A 24,902-nucleotide genomic window follows, 5' to 3' on the forward strand; every position below is an offset into this window, starting at 1 on the left:
AAAAAAAAAAAAAAAAAAAAAAAAGGCTGACAATATCAAGTTGATGTTTTAGATTTTTTGTTGACCTGGAGAAAGGAATTCACTCTGTCCTCCCTGTCCTTATAGTTAAAACTCTGTATTAGCAGCTTTTCTTCCATTTTCTTGGCTGTAGCATCCCAAGTCATCTCCCAATTGATTTAGTCTTTTATTTTATTTTAATTTTTATTTTATAATGGAGTATAGTTGATTTACAATGTTGTGTTAGTTTCAGATAGATGTACAGCAAAGTGATTCAGTCATACATATACACATATCTATTCTTTTTCAGATTCTTTCCCCATATAGGTTATTACTCTTGAGTAGAGTTCCTGTGCTATATAGTAGGTCCTTGTTGGTTATCTAATTTATATATAATAGCGTGTATATGTTAATCCCAACCTCCTAATTTATCCCTCCCCCCACTTTCCCCTTTGGTAACCATAAGTTTGTTTTCGAAGTCTGTGAGTCTGTTTCTGTTTTGTAAATAAGTTCATTTGTATCATTTTTTAGATTCCACATGTAAGTGATACCGTATGATATTTGTCTTTTTCTGTCTGACTTACCTCACTTAGTATGATAATCTCTACGTCCAACCATGTTGCTGCAAATGGCATTATTTCATTCTTTTTTATGGCTGAGTAATATTTCATTGTATATATGTACTACCTCCTCTTTATGCATTCCTCTCTTGATGGACATTTAGGTTGCTTCCATGTATTGGCTATTGTAAATAGTGCTGCAATGAACATTGGGGTGCATGTATCTTTTCGATTTAGAGTTTTCTCCCCATATATGCCCAGGAGTGGGATTGCTGGATGATATATATAGTAGTTCTAGTTTCAGTTTTTTAAGGAACCTCCATACTGTTCTCCATAGCGGTTGTACCAATTTACATTCCCACCAACAGTGTAGGAGGGTTCCCTCTTCTCCACACCCTCGCCAGCATTTATTATTTGTAGACTTTTTGATGATGGCCGTTCCGACTGGTGTGAGGTGATACCTCATTGTAGTTTTGATTTGCATTTCTCTAATAGTTAGTGATATTGAGCATCTTTCCATGTGCTTTTTGGCCATCTGTATGTCTTGCTTAGAGAAATATCTGTTTAGATCTTCTGTCCATTTTTTGATTGGGTTTTTTGTTTTTTGACATAGAGCTGCATGAGCTGTTTGTATATTTTGGAAATTAATTTCTTGTCGGTTGCTTCATTTGCAAATATTTTCCCATTCATTTAGTCTTGCCTTTTGCTCAGAGCCTTCTCACCTCACCCAGGTAGATAGAGCCAATCTACTTAGGCCTTCCAATGAAACACTGATTCGTCATTATTGCCATTCCCCAAATTAACCACTATTCTGACTTTCTCACCGTAGATTAATTTTGTCTGTTTTTGAATTTTATATGCATAGAATCATACAATATGCACTTATATACTCTTTTATATCTAGATTCTTTCACTCAACATTATATCTTGAGATTCATCTGTATATTATGTCTACCCATGGTTCATTCTTTTTCACTTTTGTAGAATATTCCAATTCCTATATGTTTATCTCTGTATACTTATGTATTCTTTTACTGATGGATTCTTGGGTTATTTCCAATATGGGACTACTACCAGAAAATGCTGCTATGAATATTCTGTATGTGCACCTATGTACATTATCTGTTATCTATATACCTGAAAGTAGAATTGTTAGGTCGTGGGGTATGTATATATTCAGTTTTATAAGACACCGCCAAATAGTTTTCTAAAATTGTTTTACCAGTTTATATTTCCACCCAGAAGTGTATGAAAATTCCATATCTTCTCCACTTTCATGTCCCATTTCTTGTTGACTTAAAATTCTTTTGAAGGTAATCACATTTGACTAGACTGTTAAAACCACCACAGTAGCAGAAGCAGCAAACAAACATGATAGGAGAGACAGTCCCAACTGATATTCCCAAGTCAGATCATGCTAAAGGCTACTTAATGAAAGGAAAACTATTAGGTGAAATTGCTGTCCCATTTAAGAAGGCATTAACGCTTAATCATTAACTGAATTCTTATTCTCCCCTAGAAATGTCGCAATTATGAAAAATTATGAAATGATTCCTGATTAAGTGACACTACATGTGAAACAGTAAATATAACTGAAAAGGGTAGACTTTTAGGCTTAGTCAGATACTACTATTTTAACTAAGTTACGTGTGCAACTAAGTAACATACCTAAGTTATGATGAGAAGAAGTCTCACAATACAAACATTTTTTTTTCCCTGTTCGTTGAAGGCATAAACTGGGTTTATTTCTAAAACCCTGCTTTGCTTAAGGAGAGGTCACAGGAGAGAAAAGTCAGAAGCTGTTTCTGCTGTTACTAACTTTGTAATCCTAGTCACTTAATATCTTTTGTCTCAGTTTCAAGTGTCTGCTAAAGCTATGGAACATTATACCTTCTCTGCTTACCAAAAAGATTATTGTGAGAAGCAGTTGAATGCCTGTAACAGCTAATCCATATGTAGATTTAAAGTCAACAAAGCATTTTCCACATATTCTCATTTCTATATTTAAAATAATCCTACAATGGGTAAAATGCTATTCTAATGGAAGGTTTTTTTTCATACGATAAATCATATTTTTCATATGATAATCTTATTTGTTATACATCTTATGTTGTAAGCAGAGCCCAGTGCAGTGCAGTCTAGAAGTCCATTTGCTCATTCTCTTTTGCCTCAGTAGAAAGGAATAGAAAGGATGGTGCATGATGAGTAAAACACGTATCATCTCCTGGTGATGGAAAATAAGGATAGAGGCAGATTTCCATTCAGGAGAATTTATTTGGGCTTTGGAGGTAATTTAAAATGGCTATTCCCTCTATTGGCAATTTGTAGCCTGCCTGAGTTGACACCTCCATTTTCAATCACAGCAAGATTGCTTTTAGTTGCAGGGAATTGCTAAAGCCAGAGCTCTGAAATCCTGAATCTGAACCCTTTTCAAACTCATTGTAGATTTAAAGCAGATGGAACAAAACATAGGATCTTCTCTCGTAATTGTCATCACATGCTTTACAAATTATTTAAATTAATCCGTAATTTGTCTAAATCAAGAGGGGGAAATATGGCCCAATTATAACGTTGACCTATTATATCTGGACATGGCAAATTTAGTCCAGAAAGATATGTTAGCCATCAAATATGCAAACTTAATGTGAAGTAGTTGTTGGGCTTTTATATACATGTGAGATCTAAGAAAGACAATATTATTATACATACAGTGACTAAGTTCCCAGATCAGTCAATCCAAACCAATATATGGAAAACTCGCGTGTGTGTGTGTGTGTGTGTGTGTGTCCGCCCGCGCACACATACCTTCTGACTGTCTATCTGTATGGAGATATGTGCATGTCTGTTTAGAGCAAAATCTCCAAAGATTCTCTTTGTAAAACTGAATTAGATTCTAGAGGACATTAGTGTTATAGTTTAGCATCTCTCTTGGTTTCCTATCCATACCGTGGAAAATCTCTAAGGCAGAAGGAAACCGAAGCTGATCGCCTGCTGTGAGCTCTTTGAGACCCATTTTGAGGAATCATCACTAATCACACTGGGGAAGGCGACTTACCTCACATGGGGGAGAGTTATAATTATTGAGTGGGTGTTGTAGTCACCGAGCTTTCGTGTAGTTAAAACATTATTCTGAGACATGTCCTATAAGCCATGGGATTAGGCCTTTATTAATAAAACTCCCCAAATGGTATTTGCAATATGTCATTCCACGTGAGAAGATAAATAGGACAGAATTAAACTAACACAGAACGATTACTTATCTTATAATTAAGAACATTGTAGGAGAATGAATTTTGAATTTATAGCAGATTCTGGGTTGGCTGGGGAGACATATTAAATAACCTTCCTTTTTTAAAAATATCTTTTGAAACATAAATTCTCTGTGGGGAAAAAACATAGAACAATGAGCTGTCTTTTCTCAACTGATTGCCTAGTGTTCCAAACACTTTGAAAAATGAAGTGAAATTTAACATTTTAAAATGATCTTTTAGAAATCTTTTATTATGAGTGGGGAAGAATGAACTAAAGTCCTAAAGTATTTAGACTTTTTGGAAACTTCCATGATGTAAGCTTAGGTAAGTCTGAGATAGTCCAGCGCACAGAGCATGGTGGCATGAAATGCAAACGTGAGTCACCGATTTTTATAGTCAGCTAGAAAAGCAGCACATTTTTAAAAAAGAAAAATAGACAATATTTCCTGACGTGAAGACAGTTACTATCTTAGTTTCTCCTTGGAAACTTCACAGAGCTTTATCCTGTTTATTTACTCTGTAGCAGTGACCCTGAGCATCAGCTTGGGTCTGTATTTTAAGATCTTGGCTAAAATGCCGTATGTTCTTAAGCAAACCAAAGTAGAGAATTCAACAGTCACCCAATTTATACCATTAAGGTAAAAAAAAAAATCAATTTATGCAAATCAGAATCAAATTCATACCAATTTATCTATGGTATGAATTTTCAGGTTTTCTCTGAAATTATCCTGGGGATCATAATTTTGCTTTTAACTTTCTCAATGTAGACCCCAAATAAGAAGAAGATAATTTTATTGTAAGCATAGAAAATAGATTTTGATGACCCATGTTTTTCTTTGTTCCTCCTAAAATGAATTTCTTAAGCTGGTCTTTACTTTTCCCATCTACAAAGTGGAGAATATAAAAGGTTTCCTGAAGCTGTGAAATATGTAGAGGGCATTCATGTTTTCGGAAGCAAGTTGGAATGTATAATTACACACAATTCCCAGCATTTTGTGCTTATGAAAGGAGTAATAGCAGTTCCCTGATCTCAAGTCATTAGATCTGTGGGGAGATGTGATGTGATGCTGCCATTTGTTAGAATATTTTAGGACCACACTACTTCACTGGTTGGTATGACATTACGACCAGCTGTAACTGTTTTGGCAGAGTTAATCGGACTTGTTTCCCCCTGGCTCCCACCATCACAGCATCCCACTGGCAGCAGGAAGCTTCTTGAGGAGATTGTCTTCATGCCTTGCTGGGTACTGTAGCCCACATCAAGCCATCAACATTTCCATTTTCATACTCTTCTGACTTGGAGTCATTTTCCCAACTCAGTGATCTCCTTTCTGCCATTAGCCACCTGCACTCCATTAAGTTGTCTGTTCCATAGAGATAGAAGCATCGAGTTCCTTGATAAGGGTTGTCTACTGTCCACCATTACTCTCCCATCTTGTAGCAAAGCCCCTGATTTTCTTATGGGTGTCCACTTTTCCCTGACTTTCTCAGTCCATACACATTCAGAGCTTCTGAGGGTGGCTTGTGACTCCAGCTTCACAGAAAAGAGCTTCAGGGATTGGGCGGGAAGGGGCACAGGAACCATCAGCCATTTGCTCTGGCTTTTGCTTGAGGATTTAAACTGTAGCCACCTTGCAATCATCCACATGGGAACTGAGAGAGACCACACCCACGTCGGGGCAGAGGTGAGAGATGGAGAAGTGAGCCCTGCATCACGGTGTCTGAACCTGAATGGAGTTGTGGCTGAAGTTCTACCTCTGGCCTTTTAGCTACCACAATTTTTTTTTTTCTTTAGCTCAAACCAGTTGGAATTGGGGCTTCTATCATCTGTTACTCTCAACAGAAATAACCCTGAGTAATCCAAGCCTAGTATCTATGGTCCAAATTCAAAAGAATTTCACTCCTTTGTTTTATCCTGGGTATTCCCACTAATATATCAAGGCTTCAGAACCTTTCTTCACCCATGGATGCTGGCACCAACAAGATTGTTCTTGAATTTGAGGCCTCAGATTGTGCAACAAATAAGTTCTCAGCCCCATGTACTCAGTGCTAAGCATAGTATCAAGTTGCTTAAAATCAGGGTACCTAGAAGTCACTGCTTCTAATTCACAGAGAAGCTGCCTTTTAAAATGTGTGTGTGTGTGTGTATATATATATACACACACACACACACAAATACACATATAGATGTGTGTTACACGTTTGTAATGGCTAGGTCAACAATATTTCATTAATTAAATTTGTTAGATTAAAAAAAATAAGCTCCCCATTGGGCAATATCAGGAAATAAATACACCAAGGTAGAGAATTTGATGTGATCAAAGTCCAAGATGATTTGGCTGCAGGCACAGTAGCAAAGTGGGGGGGTTGTTTGTCCCTTATGACCCCAGGTTTCAAGGAGGCCAATCCACCCACATAGCCAGGGCAGGGTGCCAGATAAACGAGCCTGTGGCACTGCAGCCCCATTCTCCTTCCTGAACTCTCGGTTCACGTCTACTCTTCCTTTTGCTCCCACCCACTCTGTTCCAGTTTAGCCTGATTTCCAAGCCTAGTGACATGCTTTCCTTTCTGGCCCACGGACTCAAGGATGGAATCGATATCCAACTTTAACCCTTAAAGCTCCCAGGCCCACTAGCTTGGTTTGCCCAGCTCCTGGCCACGCTTTCTCTGGGCTAGGGGTGCTGTTTCTGTCTTTCTAACAGGACGGTGGGATGAGGAAGAAAGTTGAGATGAAAGAGTAGCAGATAGAAAAAGGGCAAAGGTAGTCTGTTCCCACATGAGTCTTCACCTTATCTGAAAAGACTTCCCATTGGCAAAAAAAAGATGAAGCTGAGCATATGACATATGCTTCCTAGTGCACCAGATTGTAATATTATACACTGGGATCACGAAGTCTGGATATTACAACCATAAACGTATGTAAACATTTTAATGTTTTGCGCAAAAGGAAAAAAATCACCAGTGATGTATTCTCCTAATGAGCTGATTACAAGGATCAATTAGCGATATTCCCAGACTCTAGATAGAAAGAATGGCACCCACTTCAGTGACGTACTACATAGCTGCATTAATGAGTATGATGGTATTCTCATTGGTTTGATTGTCACTGTTTGCTACAGCTGTGTTTTATCGGTTAGAATCCTAGGACTGGAAGAAACCCTTAGATGAGGGTTTGGAAAACGACAGCCTACTGCCAAATCCAGCCCGCCCCCTGTTGTTGTAAATACAGTTTTATTGGAACCCAGCCACAGCCTTTCACTTAAGTGTTGTCTGTGGTATGTAAGTGTGAATGTGCTTTCGCATACACCGACAGAGCTGAGTACTTGTGACAGTGACTGTAAGGCTGACAAAGCCTAAAATATTTACTATCTGGTGTTTTACAGTGAAAATTTGCTGATTTTGCTTTAGAAGGCAATTTAAATCCATTTGCCTGTTTTCTGGAATGATTGTATTTTTGTTGCCTCAGAAAAGTATTTGCCCAGTTAGTAATGATTCCTAGGGATGAAGATTGTGTTGTCTCATTGGTATTCCAACTCCTACTAACCAAAAATTCTTTGTAGAGATAACTTACTTAAATCCTTCATGGTACAAGGTAGACCCAGTTCCTCTTCTTTTGTCTTTAGTTTGGTTGTTTTTGTTTTAGCTGCTCAATGAAATCTTTTCATATATTTAAAGACTATCAAATGGCCCAATTTTTGTCTTCCCTCCCCCACCCCCCTGCCCACAGGATAAAATCCATCCCTTTTAACATTCCCAAATCTTGAATTTTTTTTTTTTTTTTTGCGTGGCTCATTTACAAAGCCTTTTCCATTCACTGTGATCACATTTCTTTATTATACCAAGAACTGGACATTGTACTTTGATAATATTTACCTATTACGAAGTGCATTCAGGTATAGAATCAATTTGGATCTCAAAACATCTTGGGAGGCCAGCTAGGGTTTTTACTACGCCCATTTTGCAGATGAGGGGCAATGAGGCTCAACAAGGTTAAATACACAGCCCCGTGGTCACATAAGCAGGAATTGATAAACCTCTTCTAGCTTACTGCACTGCCTATTGCTTTGTAATGAGCCTGGCAGGAGGACAGTTTCAATAAACTATATTGCATATGTCTGGTGCAATACTGAGCTTGCTTTGGGGGAGATATTCTGTCCTTCATTGTATATCTGCTGGTTCAACTTCAACTCAAAGTTGTTTGTCCATGGGGCCAGTGTGAAGTGGGTCCTCAGTGCACTATTTAAATATTGTCACTGTGTTCTACGGTCACGGCAAGCAGGTTATGTGTTAGCAGAGGAACTGGAGGAGAGTGTGGTTAAATTAGCAAATATCCATCACCAGCAGGAGAAAAGGTGTGCGTTTTGCCAGGAGGAAGATGTTCCATGGTGTCATCTTTCTGTACAGTGGGCAATGTTATCTACATATCTTTCCTGTATTGGACATAGCCAGCCCATCCCCCTGTTTTATTTTGTGCCATTCGTTTTCCTCTTCTGATGTACTAAATTTAGTAGTCTAATTTGCCCAAATTACTTTGATTTTGGAGTCTATGTTTGAAGTTATTCTCTGCTGTCCTCTTTTTTCATCATTATGTGGTGTTACCATGAAATTCTTCTCTGAGTCATTAATGAAAATGTTAAGCAACAGAAACAAAACGATGTCTCCTTAATGATAATATATCGTTCTCAACCAAGCGCAAAGATAACGTAGGGGCACTGCTATAGAAGTATGAAGAAACAATCGTTACTGCACTTTGGGGGTGAACATTTTCCCACTTACTTACTTTAGCCTTTTAGATGTTTCTTTGTGGACCAAATTATAGCTCTGGTACTGTCATTAGCACTTTAGATTATCGGTTGCAGTGTATTAAGGGAGATACAGGCTGCTTCTTGAACATTCTGCATTTGTATTTAAGTTTAACAGTGTTTCCTTTTTTGGTTGTATGTTGCCTGTTGTTCACCTTTTATCCTAGCAAAAGATCATGATTCCTGTACACACAGATCATCTTACTAATTGAGTTTCTCACTGTGTGTCTTCAGGTTATTGCAGTTTAAGTATTTATTTTTATTACTAATAATATTAGTCAATAATTTGAAGCCTAAACCACTTTTCCTTACACAAACAGCAGCAACTTTTCCTTCCAGTGTATTTGTTTCTGAATCATGCAATTCCCGGTGATTGTGTAAGGAGGAGAAAGGGCACACTTTGACTATGAGACCCAAGGTTGGGATTGAGAGATGCCAGCAAGGACAGTCATCCTTGGATTTGTAAACAGATTTGTAAAACTGTGACATTTTATGAGGACATCATTGGGAGAGAATAGATTCAGGACCTTGCTGTCATTTTTATAGTCAGAATTAAAGTGAGATGGGACTTTAAAATGGGAATTTTTCTTTTCTTACCCTTTCTTCCAGTCTTCCTTTAAAAGCTACTTTTAAAAAAAATTCCTTTGTATTTTCCTAACCTTCTCTCTAGTTTAGTGGCCAGCTCGTATTCTCATCTGACCAGATTTCTTCTCATCCTTTTATGTGCACAGCCAGGAAGCCTTCCTAAATCACTCTCCCAGCATCACAGCTGCTTTCTCCCTTTGAGAAACAATATACTCTAGCTCTTCTTTTTTTTTCCCCTGTAGAGTTGCATTCAACAGACACAATTTCCATGTCTAAGAAGCAGTCACACTTGAATTTTGCATACTTAATTTCATTCTGGTAGCTTCAAACCTACAAACAAAATGAGTGACCTGGTATGTATTTTTATTCGAGAATAGAGGTGCATCTTTTTCGTAGTGCTGGGGTTTGGCTGAGGCCATCTCTTTCCAGTCTGAGCTGACCGTGTGATCTTTTGTGTGCACTCACATATTTTAGAGTTGTCGAATGTCCGTTGAATGCAGGATGCCATTAAATTTTGCAGGCTTCTTTCTGAACTGTTATTTATACACTCTGTGAAAACTTCAGTTATTTTTATGACAAACATTATTTTAAAGGAACGATGGTGACAGTGACTATTCATTGATTATTTTCATTGAATGGTCCTCATACATCTATAATGTGGGCCAGTCTTTTTAACATTCCTTGTTATGACTTGTCTTCATTTCCATTGTCCTGTTTTTGCTTGGAGGTTTATGTTATTTCTACAGTTTATATTGTTTTTGTTTGTTTACCCAGTTAATGCCCTTTTTTCTTAAAGTTATATTAAAGAACAAACTGATCATAGAGGTTCAGAGCTTGGGTTTCAGAGTCCGAGTGCCTGTATTTAAAACCCATCCTGCCACCAAACTAGTTGTGTGACCTGGGCAGGAAACATTGTCTCTTTGTGCCTCAGTTTCCTTTTCTCTAAAATGATGGTAATAGTACTACCTAACTCTTGGGGTGGTTGTGAGATTAAATGAGTTAAGTCGTATTATGTGTTTAGAAAGGAGCCTGGCATACAGGAAATGCTCAACAGTGGCAGCTGTTAATCATCTTTATTGTTCTCTCCTGAAGAGTAAGGACTATGTGAAACAGTATTTTTCCAAAATCCCTTACAAAACCTCATAATAGAAATGGGTACTCTGTGTCCTGGCTATTGTAAATAGTGCTTCAGTGAACATTGTGGTACATGTATCTTTTTGAAAGAGAAAAACAAATACCGTATGCTAACGCGCATATATATGGAAACTAAAGAAGTGGTACTGGTGAACCTAGTGGTAGGGCAGGAATAAAGACGCAGATGTAGAGAACGGACTTGAGGGCACGGTGGGGGGTGGGGAGGGAATGGGAAGCTGGGATGAAGTGAGAGAGTAGCATTGACGTATATACACTACCAAATGTAAAATGGATGGCTAGTGGGAAGCTGCTCCATAGCACAAGGAGATCAATTTGATGCTTTGTGACGACCTAGAGGGATGGGATAGGGAGGGTGGCAGGGGGGCTCAAGAGGGAGGGGATATGGGGATATATGTATACATATAGCTGATTCACTTTGTTGTACAGCAGAAACTAACACAACATTGTAAAGCATTTATACTCCAATAAAGATGTGAAAAAAAAAGAAAGAAATGGGTACTCAAGGAACGTGTTAAGTAACTGTGGCAGGTAGAATAATGGTCCCTCAAGACGTCTACATCCCACTCTCTGAACCTGTGAATGTGTTATGTTACACGACAAGAGGGACATGAGGTTTTGCAGATGGAATTAAGGTTGCTGTCAGTTGACTGGGATGGGGAGATTACTTGGATCTTCCTGGTGGGCACAGTGTATCATAAGGATCCTTTAAATGTGGAAGAAGGAGGCAGAGGAGTCAGGGGCAGAGGAATTTGAAGTAAGAAAAACTCAGTGAGCCATTGCTAGCCTTGAAGATGGGAGGGACCAGCAGCCAAGGACTGTTGGGTAACCTCTAGAAACTGGGAAAGGCAAGGATATGGATTCTCCTTTCCTTAGAGCCTCCAGAAGAAACACATCCCTGCCAATACCTTGATTTTAGCCCAGAAAGGCTTCAGAACTGTCATATAATAAATTTATAATATAAACATATACAATTTATAATAAAGTTATGTTAGTTTAAGCAACCAAGTATGTGATAATTTGTTAAAGCAGTAATAGAAAACTTAATACAGTGACCAACTGACTGAATGAAAAGATGATTTTTTGAGACAATGACACCAAAAAAAAAGGTACCAGTGTAAGAATTTGTACGTTAAGAAGACGTGATGGCTAGAACCAGTTCTTAAAGCAGTGGATTTTAAACCTTCCTTGGTCAGAATCATCCCTTTAAAACAGCTAACATGCCCGTAAATATAAAGTTTTGCATAAAATTTAACAAGGCCCACAGACCACATGGAAACCCTCCATTGACCCCAGGTTATAACCCTAGGTTTGTTCAGGATTTGTTAAGACTCAGCCAATGACGAGTTTTTAACAATGACCTAGGAGCATTTGCTACTGGACTGTTAGAGTTGTCTGGTACTTTGAGGTTCTTCTGAGTAGCTGAAGACTCTGTGAATGCTAATCAAAGCTATAAGGTAACTTAGAGGTTTGGGCCCCCTTTTCAGTCAAATTGAAAGTTTAGAACCTTGTTCTCTGTTTCTCAGTTTACTGTGGCAATAGTATATCCCAAGTCACATGATCCTTCTGTACTCATATTCTCCATTTTTAGAAAAGATTCATCACCACTAAAGTAATTAAATTGGTGTTTTAAAAGGTGATTTGAAAGCTAAGGTAACGTTGGAGTAGTGGTCACCTTTAGTATGCCTTATTCCAAGGTTTTGTTTGTTTTAAGGCAGTCATGAAAACAGGGTTTATCACCATATCATAGGAAGTGCTAACATTTATAGCAGATAGTATAGGTGTTCTCTCTGTTGGTACGGTTTCATTCATTCATTCAGTAAGTTTTGATCCAAGACCAACTAAATTCCAGGCATGGTACTAGGGATGAGGGATACCAATGAAAAAGAAGTTGAATGTAGACTCTGTTCTTGAGTTTACAGTCTTGTGATCTTTGTTAAAAAGTAAATACCCCTTGGAGGTATGGTTTAAATGTCACAGCACAGCCATTGTGTACTTTATAGTGAATGAGTTTACCAGATATTGTCTTGAAAATAAGCTTTCACTGGAGGAGGAGAAGAGGTTAGAAGTCCAGTAAGAGCCAGAGGGGGAAGTGTAAGATTTCTGTAAGAAGATAAGAAAGGATGGTAGTAGCATAGCATCATGGGGTCAGTGAATAATACTTTCACTCATACTGGATTTCTCTTCGAGTGGATCCAAACTATTCTTTAAAAGTTCTGGTGAAGAGTGGATAAGTGACAGAGAGGGTGTGGGATGGCCAAAGGTGATCACTGTGACCCACCCAGACCTGGCTTGAAGCCCATCTTTGTGACTCATTGAGCACACGGGTTGCATTAGCGAGTCTGGCATTTCCCACAGGCTCTGCTGGACCTAGCCATGGCTGTTTGTAAGACTGCACCTTTGTAGACGATGAAGAACTGCCACAGAATGAGCTGTGATTTCACAAAACACCCTGTCTCTACTTTAGCCTGGTTACTAGAACATTCAGGACATTCTCAGCCATGAAATGCTGAAGGACTGGATGTGAGAGTGAGAGAAGAGATGTGTATTAGTTTCCTGTTGCTGCTGTAACAGATTACCACAAATCCAGTGGCTTAAAACAACACACATCTTATAGTTCTGGAGGGTCATCATTCTCGAGTGGGTTAGCAGAGCTGCATTTTGAAAATGCAGAGGGAAATCTGTTTTCTCGCCTTTTGCAGCCTCTGGTGGTTGCCCATGTTCCTTGACCCCTGACCCCACATCGCTCTGGCCTCTGCTTCAGTTCTCACATCGCCTTCTCTCTCTCACCCTCCTGCCTCCCTCTTGATTATATTGGGCCTACTCTGATAATCTAGGATAATCTTCTGTCTCAGAATCCTTAATCATCTCTGCAAAGTCCCTTTTGTCATGGAAGGTCACATTTTCACAGGTTCCAGGTATTAGAATGTGGACCTCTTGGGGCTGTTATTCTGCCTACCACAAAGTGTCAAAGATGATGGCACCCAAACAGCCAAAATGTTTTGCTTAAGGCCTTGAAACCAAAATCTCAGCCCCATCGAGTTTTGGAGCCAGACAAACCTTTGTAACCCCAAGATGGCCCATTTTCCATTTCCCATTATGATGAACATGATATGAAATGTTTTAATGTGAATAGAATTAGCAATGTCTTATCTCACGTTGGGCTCAGTGGGGAAAGTTGGTGGAAAGTGACAGATTTCCAGGCTATCTGCCTTGCCTTTGCAGGTCTGTAAATTCCTCATCAGACTCCAGACTGTTTCAGTAATTCCTCATCCCGTTGCCTTCTAGAGTGTGCTTTACACTGCTTTTTTGGACAGACATGACATACCTTTTCAGCATGTGTTTTTCTGAAGCTGTTATGAAGATTTCAACTTTATTTTCTCATAGTTAGGTGTCACCACGAAGCTTTGTATTTTTTTCCAGATAACTTCAAAAATCTGGTGGAAAACAGAAAGGGAAAAAAAAAATTGAATAGAACAAGGGCCTTTGCCAAAAACTTTCCTGGGTTCCTCTCTGTCTAACATCTCCCCTCCAGGCTGAAGCAGAGAGGAAAACAGGTCTCGAGGCCAAGGATGGAGGCAGGAGATGAGCTGTGAGCCAGGACGTTAGGTAACAGGGCTAGCAGCCTCAGGACCAGACAAACAGAGGTTCCAAAGCTAGAGAAGCAAAAGACACAGATAGGAGGACAAAGGAGAGGCTGAATAAACTGTGGTGCAGAGTGGACACATCTTGTGCGTGAAGAGTTCTTTCCACTGTGTCTTGCAAGGGGCCAGAGCAAAATCTAAAATGAGAAGGCCTGGGCTTTGTACTGCACAGCATTGTATATGTGGTGTTTTAAGTTACTGTTATTCCATCTTTTGAATTTTTGTCAGTCACTTATACTGTGACATCTACCCCCCTTTTTAAAAAAAAATATCTATTTATTTGTTTATTTGGCTGTGTTGGGTCTTAGCTGGGCACGCGGGATCTTGGTTGAGGCGCGCGGGATCTTCTGTTGTAGCACGCGGGCTCTTCGTTGTGGCATGCGGGCTTCTCTCTAGTTGTGGCTTGCTGGTTTTTCTCTCTCTAGTTGTGGTGTGTGGGTTCCAGAGCACATGGGCTTTGTAGTTTGCGGCACGTGGGCTCTCTCATTGAGGTGCGAGCTCAGTAGCTGTGGTGGGCTTAGTTGCCCTGCGGCATGTGGGATCTTAGTTCCCCGACCAGGGATCGAACCCGTGTCCCCTGCATTGGGAGGCAGATTCTTTACCACTGGACCACCAGGGAAGTCCCTGACATCTACCCTTTTTAAAGCTTTAGGCCTAATACTATGTGTATTATCCCCAAATTTAATGTTATCAGGCAAACTGGTAAATTTTTTTTTCCACTGGGAATGATCATATGTAAGTATGATCTTAAGAATGTAGAATATATATATATATGAATTCATTTTATTTAACAAATATTTGTTGATCAGCCAGTATTCATTGGACTATGTGCCAAGGATTCTTCTAGGCACTGATGATGCAGTATTTAACAAAAAACATTGAAATCCTGTCTTTTTTTTTTTAACATCTTTATTGGAGTATAATGGTTTTACAGTGGTGTGTTAGTTTCTGCTTTATAGCAAAGTGAATCAGCTATAGCAAGGAGAATCAGTCTTCTTCCCACCCTCCCTATCCCACCCCTCTAGGTGGTCACAAAGCACCAAGCTGATCTCCCTGTGCTATGCAGCTGCTTCCCACTAGCTATCTGTTTTACATTTGGTGAAATCCTGTCTTTGAGGTGCTTATGTTCTACCTGGGAGTGACAGACTACAAACAAAAATAGGAAAAATTTAGTGAAGGAAAAATAGGGCATGGGCAGGGTTGTAAAGTATTGAAGAGGGTTGAATTTGAGATAGGGTGATCAGAGAGGGCCTTCCTGAGATGGAGGCACTTTTGTAAAGTCAGAAGGAATTGAGGGGGATGGTTAGTGGATATGTGGGGGAAAAGAACATCCTGGACAGGGAAGCAGCAAGTACACGTGGGAATATGCCTGCAGCTTCAAAGAACAGCAGAAAGACCAGTGTGGCTGGAGTAGAGTGAGCGAGGCAGGGAGAGTAGTAAGAGATGAAGGTGGCGTGTGTGAGTGGAGGTGGTTCACAGGTCATGGGAGATCTTGAAGATCCCAGCAGGGGCTCTGTTCCTCTGAATGAATGGGAACTCATTGGCAGCTGCTGAGGAGAGCAACGATATGACCTAACGTTTATTTTCACAGGATTGTTCTGGCGTCTGTGTTGAGAACGGACAGCAGGGTGCATGGGCGGAATTAGCAGTAGCATTTAGGGGCCTATTTCAATAATATAGGAGAGAGATGATGGCTTGGACCAGAGTGATGGCAGTGGGGCTGGTGACACAGGGTTGAATTCCTGGGATATTTTGAAGGTAGAGCTAGAACAGGATTTGCAGATGGACTAGACATGGGAATGAAAGAATATGGAGTCAGAGATGACCTCAAAGTTGTTGCCCTGAGCAACTGGAAGAATGAATGGAAAACATGGCAGGAAGAGCAGGTTTGGGGGAAGCCATCAATGGTTCAATTTGGATATTCAATTTGATATACTCACTAGACAGGTCAAGTAGGCAGTTGGATATGTGGGTCTGGAACTCAGAAGAGAGGTCCTGGCTGGAGATACGAATTTATATTTATACATGCACACATACCATAAAGCCATCAGCTCGGGTCCCCACCACCACACTTCCTAGAAACCATTAATTCTAGCCTCCATTTATCCCTGCTCTTCACAGCAGCCCCCCTACCTTGGCCTAAGTAATGAAGATCTTATAAAAAGCTCTTGGCCGCTTGGTTCTGGGTTTCTTTCCAGATTCTGGTCTGATTTTTCCATTCCCCACCTCCTTCCATCAGAGCTTGGATTCCCTTGCTGAGCCTAGCCCTGAGGTTATAGACTCAGTTGCACAGTGCCTAGGCACTTAAAGAAATTGCCCGAAGTGAAGAATGTGATGAACTCCAGAATATATGCCCCACCTACAGATAACAGCACGATTCAGCTCCCAGCAGGTGCTCCTCCCAGGGAGGGGAACCCATTGTAGCCAGTTCTTCTCAAAATCAAGCCAGAAATCCGTGATTTAAAAAATGTACAGTCTCTGGGCTTCCCTGGTGGCGCAGTGGTTGAGAGTCCGCCTGCCGATGCAGGGGACACGGGTTCGTGCCCCGGTCTGGGAAGATCCCGCATGCTGCGGAGCGGCTGGGCCCGTGAACCATGGCCGCTGAGCCTGCGCGTCCGGAGCCTGTGCTCCGCAACGGGAGAGGCCACAACAGTGAGAGGCCCGCGTACCGCAAAAAATAATAAAAAAAAAATGTACAGTCTCCTAGTTTTTAAACATTGGCAGCTAACTTACACATTTTTCAAGACTCCGTGGGCCAAACAGAATATATCTGCGGACCAAATCTAGTCCACAGGCCGCCGGCCTTTTACCAGTGAGGAGCCTGTTGGACAGGCTGACTGGCTGGGTTTGGCTCCTGAACAGAACCACTTGGATTCTCCACCTTGGTTTCCCACAGTGCAGGCAGAGGGCACAAAGCCCCCACCCTGGGGAGGTTCCCAAGGAACACTGTGCCCTGAGCCTGGCTCCTAAAGGCCCTGCTTTTCTGGAAAGGATAACGAGACATCTTCCCCAGCACCTCTCTTGAGAACATTTTATGTTCTGTTTTCCTTCATCTCCTTCCCTCCTGATACTGTATCTCATTTCAAAAGCAGAATGAGTATTGATCGTATCTCATAGGTGAGACAGGTAGGGACTATTGAATCAGCACCTCTGTCTGAAATGCTTGATGGTAAGAAAAAAAAAAAAGATTGCAAAATAGTAGCTGAATGAGTCTGAGAGCGCAAGTTAGTCTGAGGGCAGGTAGAAGAAACTATATATTTTTTCAACAATTATGTATTGAATACCTGTGAGGTGCCACTTCTTTTACTACATGCTGTGTGTACAGAAAAAATAAACCACAGTCTGCTCCTAAGAGAGTCACAGCCTAGTGGAGGAGACAAAATGAAAGGAAACAAACTGTAGCAGTGTGAGGACAGCAGCAGGACAGAAATGCCACAGAGCAAAGAGCAGGGGTAGAAGGAGGGTGAAAAAAAGTCTTTCTGGAGGCAGTGATAGCTGGGCCAAGTTTTGAAAAATGAGGAGAAGTCTACCAGGTAGACCACCGGGGGAAAGCATTCTAGAAAAATGACTCGCATGTACAAGGTTTCAGAGGTATGGTGTAACATGGAGCAGTTAAGGAACTCTGGTCATTGCGAGAGCTTAAAGTCTGAAGGAAAGGGCAAAGCCTGGCATGAGGGGACAGGGCAGGAGAGAGTGCCAGGGAGCAAGTCCTGAAGGGTCTTGTCAAAGAGGAAGAAAGAGGGACCAATGCATTCTCATCTTCGCTAGAGGGCTGCTGAGGCAAGCATAATCTTGGTTGAGAGGCAAACAAACAAACAAAAATCCCCTTTTTCTTCCAAAATTTATGCCAAGAGGAGAGCCACCATCAACCTGAAGCCACTTAGAAAGTTTGATGTAACCTTCACTAATTTCCCTTGAGACCTGCCAGTCATATAAGACATAGAACATAATAATAATATCAAGCACTTACATGGTGTTTACTCTGCAAGGCATTGTCCCAAAGGCTCTATAGGTGATGCATTCCTATAACTCGCTGAATTCTCAAAACCACCCTATGATGTAGTAGGTCCCAATGTAGTTAAGTGACTTGTCCAAGGTAATACGACTTGTGACAAAGCAGGAGTGGAACCCAGGCAGGCTACCTCTAGTGGCCTTGCTCTTGACTGTTCTACAATGCTTCTGTCTGCCACATCGTGGTGTTTCTCACCAGAGGCTTTGTAAGACACATAGCAAATGTCTAGCAACCAGAGACGGGGCTGTTGTATTTGTATAAAACCATCTCTTTGGCATTGTTGGGAGTGACGATTATAAATGCGAATCGTCAGAGACCCTGCCTTAATTCAAAGGCAGTGGGAGCTGCACATTTACCTATGGCTACCTGCTGCACACTGCTGATTAGGATGTCACCATGTTTACATGAAATGGTGCAGCCCATGGCCACATCTTTTAAGGCAGTCAGTGATCTGTCTTGGTGGAAACAGAATAGCTCTCTCAGTATTTTAGATAATTTTCTGCAAGAACTCTGGAGGGCTGGATTCAGGGTGGATAGACTCTTTTTTTTTTTTTTTTTTTTTTTTTTTTTTTTTTTTTTTTTTTGGATAGACTTTAAATAGAGTAAGTATCCATTATGTTCAGAAAGTTTTGCAATCTCTCTCTGATGCTTATTGCACATTAGTTAAGAACTGTCTTGGATAAAGAAAAGGAAGAAGTTTAAATGCTAAAATCTTGAGAGTCTTTGATTGTTTGGAGAAATCTGCAGCACTGACTCTTCTTAAAAATAAAGGAAGAGAAAAGTCAAAGAATCATAGTATTTCTATGAGGAAAACAGGAATTGCGGTTCTCAGGGTGAATGCTAGTCTTTTTACAGCATGACTTTTTTTTTTGGAAATAAACTTCAAACCTTCTACACATGTTAAAAATATTCCCATCTGCAGGGAAACAAATTCATTTCATTAATGCCTTCATTATTTATGTAGTCAAAAAACAAGTATGGAAATAAATATCACTGAGAGAGATTTGTAAAAACAGACATGTTTTGTGTTTTCTTTGAGACGGCTTAGTTATTTTAGAATTATGTTGTAATCTAATCAGTCAATAACTACATTTTAAAAATATGGTAACGGGAGGAAATTACTTTTCAGAAAATGTAACTTTTTTCAATGCCTTGAAGAAACACAAAAAAACAATCAATAATCAACCTTTCAAAAATATGCTACTTCTGTTCTTATGTCTCACTTTTCCTAGAAAAAAACCCCATTTCTGGCATCTTCCACCAATTTGAGACCATTGTAGTTCACCTAACGTAGGTGCCTTTCACTTTGGGTCACAGGTGTAATCCTGAAAAGTTATGTACAAATCAGTTTCCTAAGTTGCACCATTCAGAATGTACTCACATAGGAAGAACTCCTCATTTGAAAGGGGTTCTATGGGGAGTCCTTTTGGGAAATGAATAAAACATTTTATGTGAAAATACCTCAATATCCCAATTTTTAAAATTCAGATTTTCAATATACCAGTTTACCATAAGGTAGGCATGTTTGTATTTATAAGTGACATCGTTTTACTTTGTGTATGTTATACAGATTCTGAATTAGAGGATCTTAAAATACTCCAGAAATTTGCTTGCAAAATATGCGCAGATAGGTGTTATCACTTGTAGGGTTGGAACAAATTACAACAGAGAGCCGAGAAGAATGTCGCCAAGTCTCAAGACTATCGAGGGAAGAAAATCCCCAGTTTCCACATTTGTTGTTAGTGTGCTTGCCAGATATATCCTTTTGATCTAAAATTACATAATTTAAATAAGTCTGAAGTTAATTGCAGTTCAGTGCTATCACAAATCTATTTTTAGACGCCAGAAGTGCACCCACATCGGACTACCAGGCAGGGTTCCCGCAGGATCTGAACATTCAATGCCTCTTTTTTTTTAAAAAAGAAGTTGCCCTGAGTAACAGCACACTGGATTGTTCTATTGTTAACACTAAGGAGGGAACTTCCTGATTTCTTTTTTCATTTTTATTTAGTGGTTTCTAAACTGAAAAGGAAATATTGAATGGTGCTTAATTTCAAGTTTGTGGGTTATATATTATTTGCTTCCCCACACCCACTTTCCCCCTTCCCTGTCATTTCGTAAGCGGTGTGTTCACTTATTTACGCCCTTGTGCTCTCATTTCCGAGGCTGGGATTTCCCCTTCTTCTTCTTGGTTGGAATTTTGATGTAGAAGAGAAACTTCAGGGGAGGGAAGGTGGCACAGAGAGCAGAGGTGGCCGTGGTTAACCACTCTCATTGGCTGGGGACGAAACGTCTGAGGCTGTGAAGGACACAGTTCACCTCCCACACGGAGGGATGCACCAACCAAGTGACTCCTCCTTAGAGGAGTAAGTGGTTGAATCCTCCTTGGTCATTTCTGGCATTCTCTTTGAGAATTTCAAAGCGAGCATTACAGTATTATTAAGGCAGCAAGGCTTGGTCCAGCGTGATGGCTGATGGGTTTTGCTTCCAGGAGCAGTGCAGCCTTCTGGCAGACTGGAAGGCTGTTTTGAAGATGGCAAGGCTGGGTCTGGACTCAATAGGAAAGAGTGCCCTGATTGATTAGAAATGTCTGCTTTGGGTGAGGGATAAGGAAGTGTGGTGTATATGCCATATGTTGCCATTTCCCTGTGATGGATGTTCCAGCTTCTGATTAATAATTAGGAAATCAGCATGCTCCTCCCAGTTCTGTTCCTAATGAGCAGTGTAACTTCAGGCAAGTTAACTTCCCTTAGACTTGCTTTCCTGGCCTTTCAGAGGGGACTAGACTATATGAACCTTACAGGACTTGGATTCCGTGAACCCAGGCCAGGTCACGTGTGCCTGTCCATTGTTCATGAGCTGAGCCCTGAATCTTCATCTTGACCTCTAGGTTTCTTTCTAGTCTGACGTTGTACTACTTTTCAGGCCATGTCTTCTATTTCCTACACTTATTGGCCAGGCCAGATACCCCTGGTTTCTCCAGCTTGCTCCACACTTTCCCATCTTGATCTTCTTTCTTCAGAAATGTCTCTTAATGTAATGCCTCTGCCTTCCCCTCTTCTTTGGTTATCAAAATCCTACTCATTTTTTTTAGACGCTGAGCCTCATAGAACTTTTTCCCTTGTGGAACCTTTAATACTCAACAGTCTATTCCAACTGGCTATGCATTTGTCAGATTGCCTACAAATCCTGCCTGAAATTCATGGTGGGCAGGATTTGTGTTCTATTCATTCACTTTAATGTCTAATCAGGCTAACAAATTGTAGTAAACATTTCTTCAAAGAGGAAAACAAAAACCAAGGAACAAGGATAGAAATAACGTGGCAAGGAGATTCATTTAAGTCAACACACACTTAGTACCTGTTGAATTTGAGCAAAACAGGATGAGGTACTTCAGTGGGGACAAGTAAGAGTAAGAAATAGTCTCTTTTTCAAGGAGCTTATGAATCATCATCATCATCACGATCATCACCATAGCTTCCATTTATTTAATGCATATTCTTTACCACATCCTTAACCTGTATCCTAAATTCTTAGAACAAACTCACAAGGTATTATCATCTCTATTTTACTGATGAGGAAGCTGAGACCCAGAGAGTTTGAGGGACTTGCCCAAGGCCACATAGAGCTGGTAAGGGAGTGACTTACTCTCAGCTCGTGAAAAGGTTTTCCATGCTTCAGATATGCCTCAGATCTCTCCCTCTTCAGTTCTTGCCTGTCTCCCTTTTCCAGCTGGGTCCCTGATAATGTGTGAATCTATACATATATAAAATGAATGCATTAATGCCAAGTTCTCTTTTTTCATTATGAGGTTCTAAGGGTGAGGTAAGAACATCTAATGAAAAGTGAGCAGAGAATTCTTTTCCGTTCAACAAACATCTATTGAGCACTTGGCAAGGCTTTGACAACTTAAAGAGGAAGACTCTCCCAGTGTTAGAACAACTGCACTGTGCTTTATAGGAGAAGAGGCTGGGGTGACACCCATGATGAGATCATCGTCTGGAATTTATGTTGCATGGAGAGAATTACTTCTTGCCTCCGGCAGAAGCAAAAGGTTCCCAGAGTTCTCTTGTCCTCTTCCTGGTTCTGGTCCATGCAGCCTGGAGGGGTGAGGGGAGATAGGCACTGCGTGGAGTGGACAGTCTTAGAAGGAACTGATTTGCTGGGAGTTGCACAACCAGAATAGGTTTCTGGAAGCATGTCAGAGCTTCTTCCCTCCATCCAGGAGTGAAGGGTCAAAGTAAGGCCGCTGTTGGCATAGTTTATATTCACTGATCTTCCTGTGAGTAAGTGGTGAGGTTGGTTGCTGTGTCTTCTGCAGGGGCTCAGTTTTTTGAGCCACTGCTCACAGTGCTGTGGATTCAAAGGTTAATAAGGCACAACTGGGAGAGACCTTAAGATGGCGGAAGAGTAAGAGATCACCTTCCTCCCCACAAATACATCAGAAATACATCTACATGTGGAACAACTCCTGCAGAACACCTACTGAACACTGGCAGAAGACCTGAGACCTCCCAAAAGGCAAGAAACTCCCTGCGTACCTGGGTAGGACAAAAGAAAAAACAGAGACAAAAGAATAGGGATGGGACCTGCACCAGTGGGAGGGAGCCATGAAGGAGGAAAGGTTTCCACACAGTAGAAGCCCCTTCGCGGGCGGAGACTGCGGGTGGCGGAGGGGGAAGCTTCCAAGCCGCGGAGGAGAGCACAGCAACAGGGGTGCGGGGGGCAAAGCGGAGAGATTCCCGCACAGAGGATCGGTGCCAACCAGCACTCACCAGCCAGAGAGGCTTGTCTGTTCACCTGCTGGGGTGGCTGGGGGCTAGGAGCTGAGGCTTGGGCTTGAGAGGTCGGATCCCAGGGAGAGGACTGGGGTTGGCTGTGTGAACACAGCCTGAAGGGGACTAGTGCACCACGGCTAGCCAGGAGGGAGTCCGGGAAAATGTCTGGAGCTGCCGAAGAGGCAAGAGACCGTTGTTTCGGGTCCACGAGGAGAGGGGATTCAGAGCACTGCCTAAATGAGCTCCAGAGACGGGCGCGAGCCGTGGCTAAAAGCGCGGACCCCAGAGATGGGCATGGGACGCTAAGGCTGCTGCTGCCGCCACCAAGAAGCCTGTGTGCAAGCAATGTCACTCTCCACACCTCCCCTCCCGAGAGCCTGTGCAGCCCGCCACGGCCAGGGTCCCGGGATCCAGGGACAACTCTCCCGGGAGAACGCACGGCGCGCCTCAGGCTGGTGCAACGTCATGCTGGCCTCTGCCGCCGCAGGCTCGCCCCGCATCCGTACCCCTCCCTCCCCCCGGCCTGAGTGAGCCAGAGCCCCCGAAGCAGCTGCTCCTTTAACCCTGTCCTGTCTGAGCGAACAACAGACGCCCTCAGGCAACCTACACGCAGAAGCGGGGCCAAATCCAAAGCTGAACCCCAGGAGCTGTGCGAACAAAGAAGAGAAAGGGAAATCTCTCCCAGCAGCCTCAGGAGCAGTGGATTAAATCTCCAAAGTCAACCTGATATACACTGCATCTGTGGAATACCTGAATAGACAACGAATCATCCCAAATTGAGGAGGTGGACTTTGGGAGCAATGATATATATATTTTTTCCCTTTTTCTCTCTTTGGTCTTGGTGCTCTGGCCAGGTGTCAGGACTCTGCCTCTGAGGTGGGAGAGCCAAGTCAGGACATTGGTCCACCAGAGACCTCCTGGCTCCATCTAATATCAAGCCACGAGAGCCCTCCTAGAGATCTCTGTCTCAACACTGAGACCCAGCTCCACTCAATGACCAGCAAGCTACAGTGCTGGACACTCTATGCCAAACAACTAGCAAGACAGGAATACAACCCCACCCATTAGCAGAGAGGCTGCCTAAAATCATAATAAGGTCACAGACACCCCAAAACACACCACCGGATGCAGTCCTGCCCACCAGAAAGAGAAGCTCCAGCCTCATCCAGCAGAATACAGGCACTAGTCCCCTCCACCAGGAAGCCTACACAACCCACTGTACCAACCTTACCCACTGGGGGCAAACACCAAAACCACCAGGAACGACAAACCTGCAGCCTGCTAAAAAGAGACCCCAAACACAGTAAGATAAGCAAAATGAGAAGACAGAGAAATACACAGCAGATGAAGGAGCAAGGTGAAAACGCACCAGACCAAACAAATAAAGAGGAAATAGGCAGGCTACCTGAAAAATAATTTAGAGTAATGATAGTAAAGATGATCCAAAATCTTGGAAATAGAATGGAGAAAATACAAGAAACGTTTAGAAGACTAGGGCTTCCCTGGTGGCGCGGTGGTTAAGAATCTGCCTGCCAATGCAGGAGACACGGGTTCGAGCCCTGGTCCAGGAAGACCCCACATGCTGCGGAGCAACTAAGCCCGTGTGCCACAAATACTAAGTCTGTGCTCTAGAGCCCGCGAGCCACAAGTAGAGAGCCCACATGCCACAGCTTTGGACACCTGCGTGCCTAGAGCCTGTGCTCTGCAGCAAGAGAAGCCACCACAATGAGAAGCCTGCTCACCGCAACAAAGAGTAGCCCCCGCTCGCCACAACTAGAGAAAGCCTGCGCACAACGAGGACCGAACACAGCCAAAAGTAAATAAAATAAAATAAATAAAAAATAAGAATAAAATAAAATGAAGACTGTTACAAGAGACAAAGAGGGACACTACATAATGATCAAGGGATCAATCCAAGAAGAAGATATAACAATTGTAAATATTTATGCACCCAACATAGGTGCACCTCAATACATAAGGCAAATGCTAACAGCCATAAAAGGGGAAATCGACAGTAACACAATCATAGGAGGGGACTTTAACACCCCACTTTCACCAATGGACAGATCATCCAAAATGAAAATAAGGAAACACAAGCTTTAAATGATACATTAAACAAGA

The 24,902-nt window shown here is 41.7% G+C and overlaps 1 protein-coding gene across 1 annotated transcript in view; it reads left to right on the forward strand.

Moving 5' to 3' along the window:
- The window catches only part of CHN2 (chimerin 2), a 317,587-nt gene that overhangs the window by 29,718 nt on the left and 262,967 nt on the right, over positions 1-24,902 (forward strand). The gene's annotated exons all lie outside the window — the stretch shown is intronic.

Source organism: Neophocaena asiaeorientalis, unplaced genomic scaffold (assembly GCF_003031525.2).
Source record: "Neophocaena asiaeorientalis asiaeorientalis breed wild unplaced genomic scaffold, Neophocaena_asiaeorientalis_V1.1 scaffold36, whole genome shotgun sequence".
NCBI lineage: Eukaryota > Metazoa > Chordata > Mammalia > Artiodactyla > Phocoenidae > Neophocaena > Neophocaena asiaeorientalis.